The following is a 3890-nucleotide window of genomic DNA, read 5'->3' as shown; positions in this document are numbered from 1 at the left end:
GTTCCTGACGCCCGCCTCCCAGCGGCGGGAATGGGTACTAACCACCTGGCCGACCACTACATGTGCCGGGAGTTTTGAAATTCTGTCGAACGTCAGAGAATACAGCTATATGTATATATATCTGCCAGGTAAGTATGAACAAACTTTATTGTATCATGACAATATCATTTTTACTATTTACTTAAATAATTATCAAGTGCACGCTTCGTCGTCGTCTTCTACCAAAACAGTAGTTTCCTTAAAAACGTTGTGGCCGGGGACCGTTTTCCGATTGTTGTGATGAAAGTGCCCCAGCGTCTATGGGTACAAGTGGTGTGCGGATTTATCACAGGAAATGGGAAGTTTGTTGACACAAGCGACTCCGCAAACATCGAGATGGCATCAATCTTCTAAGTTATTTAATCGTAAGTAGAAATTTCGAAAGCGTTTTGGTGAAGTTTGCTCTGCGTTGGCCACCCTTTTCATTACCCTCTGTTTAAAGCTTTAAATTTTGCCTTAATTTCTAACTTTGGAGAAAATACTTACTTCGAAAGGAGAGTAGAGGTCTTTAGCTGTTTCTCTCACCAACAACAACTCGCGACTGATGACCATCTCCAGTGTCAGGACACGTTATAAGTACTTTTTCGGAGGGTGGCCAGCCGTGACGCGTTGATGTGTTGGGCCAGTCCATGCGGTTGTTTACCCTAGCTATTAAATTTAGTTGGAGTACCGATTACCTACCTACCTAGTTAGTATATAGGTAATACCCATTGTAAAAATGGTGACCGGTAATAAAGTCACAATTTTTGTTAGAAAAAAAGTCACAGGAAAAAAATTCTTATCATAATTTATGGTGGCCGGTAATACCTAACGTTACAAGGAAAAATTCACAATACAGGCAGTCCCCGGGTTACGACTGGGGTTCCGTTCTTGAGACGCGTCGTAACCCGAAAATCGTCGTAAGCCGGAACGACGTTTAGAAATATGTCTTAAACTAATAAGAAGCTATAAAAACCTTACTTGTAATCCTTTGGTTACACTACATGTTGTTTCCTGTAGTTTTATGTACAACCTGGAGTTATTTTCATAAAAAAATGCTGGTTCTTGAAGGTAAAAACTATTGTAATCCTCTGGTGACACTACATTCTTGAAGTTTTATGTACAACCTGAAGTGATTTTGCCAAATCTTGAAGGCTACAAGAACAGTTGATTACTATTTACGTATCATATAGACTAATTAAAGTAAACGTATCTTTAAATAGGCTTATATATTAGTATCAACAAAACATTTCCTGCATGAGTCAGAGCTGTTTAATGAAACGAACACTTCTCTGTCCTATCTGTTCAGAAAATAAACGTTACGTCAATCCCCGAGACCATTGTTGCCAAGACGTCTCTCTCTCTCTCTCTCTCTCTCTCTCTCTTCTCTCTCTCTCTCTGATCAAATTACACTGGAACCTTGACATACGATTGCCCTAATATACAATGTTTTGAGATACAACAGAAAATTTGCGAAAATATATGCTTTGATATACAACGAAATATTTGAGATACGATTTTACGATGTGATAGTTGTATAGGCGACCGATAAATGGCGTTCAGTCTGTTTGTTGGTGCTGCATCGTTAACACGTTTGTTTATTCGTTGTATTTGTGCCTATTTTTTTGTGTTATTTTGTCTATTTTATTATTAACCATGGGTTCCAAAGCTAAAGACAAAGCAGGTGATAAGAAAAAACCCAAGAAAATTATTTCGATGGAAGCAAAACATGAAATTATAGCAAAGCATGAACGTCAAGTTTGCGTTCGTATTGTCGATTTGGCAAACGAGTATGGTCGAAATACTTCTACAATATCCACGATCATCAAGCAGAAGGAAGCTATAAAAACCTTCCAAAGGCATCACCATTATTTCTAAACTACGAACTGATTAAAGAATATAAATAAAAATTAGTTTAGCAATGTTATTTCATTTGTGTTTATTACGTAGTTATTAGTGAACATACGTAAATAAAAAGAGAGCAAATCGTTCCCTGCCACCCTTCCCTACCTCCTCCCCCTGCTGGCTTCATGTCATCTTTCGTTGTGATAAGTAAAATTCCTTTCTTTTTTTTATTGTGTGTGTTATTACTCGTTTATTTGTGTATAAATTGTGTATAATATATGTAATTTAGCTGTGTTTAGGTGTGGTTTCATAGCGCTAGAACGGATTAATACATATTACATTATTTTAAATGGGAAAAAATGCTTTGAGATACAACTGTTTTGATATGCGACGATGGTAACGGAACAAATTAAATTCACATGTCAAGGTTCCAGTGTACTGGATAATGTCTCTCTTTGGATACTTCGATTTTGCCAAATCTTGAGGGCTACAAGAACAGTTGATTACTATTTACGTATCATATAGACTAATTAAAGTAAACGTATCTTTAATAGGCTTATATTATTAGTAAGACGCCTCTCTCTCTCTCTCTCTCTCTTCTTCTCTCTCCTCTCTCTCGCTCTCTCTCTCTCTCTCTCTCTCTCTCTCTCCTCTCTCTGATCAAATTAACTGGATAAGGTCTCTCTTTGGATACTTGAAATTTGCGTTGTAATCTAACCAGAAACTTCGTTTTGTTATTATTACTGGAAACAAGCAATGATTTTTTCATAATTTGCGCTTTTGGACTGTTATATGTAAACTTTGCGCACTGCAAGCTAGTATGTATTCATTCGCTAGGAAACTAGTTCCGCATATGAGGGAGGCGTCACTAAAAACATCGAAAAATACGACATAAAAAGTGTCGAAAGTCATCATAACCTCAAAATTTTCGTTGTAATCTAACCAGAAACTTATTTTTATTAATATACTGTGCTAAACGATAAAGGATTTTTATCATAGTAGTATGCGTTTTTTAAAAGCGTCGTTAACTCGGAGCGTCGGAAGCGTCAGCGTCGTAACCTCGGAACAAGCGTCGTAACCCAGGACAGATTTTTCCATTGAATATTTAAGAAAAAGCGCCGCAACCTCGGAACGTCGTAAGCCGGAACCGTCGTAACCCGGGGACCGCCTGTAGGTTAAACAACCGCAGACGATCCATCGTCATCACGCTGGCCAGGTCTTATTCACTCGATATTTAATTAGTGAAACAAGAATACAATTACAACTTTAAGCATACCTTTCAAAAGATGAAGTTTCTTCAACATAATGTGATACGTATATGAAAGCCCCATACGAACTAAAATAAGCATGTGAACTCTTCGTGAAATACGTTTTCAAGGCAGTTTTGAAATCCAATATGGTGGCAATCGTGTGGCTGGCTGGTCTAACCGCGGACAATCCACCATCTTTCCCAGCACTCATTTGAACAATGTTAGCATATATATGTAACGTTTATTGATCTTACTCAAGATTGCAGTTGTAATCAGCACAATAAAATAACATTTTGTTGCCTATATTAGTGAAAGTATGAAACTTTTTATTCCTGGGGTCATGGTTTGAACTGAATTCATTTTTACCTTGTAATCGGTGGTGTTATCCTTACTGCCATCACAACTGAAACTCCACAGTGCTTATTTGATTGTAATTATACACATTTTGGTTTTAATTCACTCCAGATTGCACTTGAACCACATTGCTGTTCCTGGTTCCTAAGCACTCATTCCGCAAACACAGTTACGAGCAGCAGACAACTACACTTTATGAGGTGCAAAGCTTTATTCCCTTAATTGTTTACTTTACTCATTATTTAGTTTAATTTTACTTCAAAATGTTTATCTAATTCATGTCTATTATCCCTTTTTTGCAACCAAATTAACCCCGAAAAATTACAAATGTTTCGGATGTATACTTACGAGCAGATGACATGAGGAAAAATGACTCATCGTTGGCAATCTAGTGGAGCACCACACATACACCGATGCATTTAC

The sequence above is a fragment of the Macrobrachium nipponense genome, chromosome 10 (assembly GCF_015104395.2).
Source record: "Macrobrachium nipponense isolate FS-2020 chromosome 10, ASM1510439v2, whole genome shotgun sequence".
Taxonomy (NCBI): Eukaryota; Metazoa; Arthropoda; class Malacostraca; order Decapoda; family Palaemonidae; genus Macrobrachium; species Macrobrachium nipponense.
The sequence above is the reverse complement of the archived record's forward strand: the minus strand, read 5'-3'. Positions refer to the sequence as shown.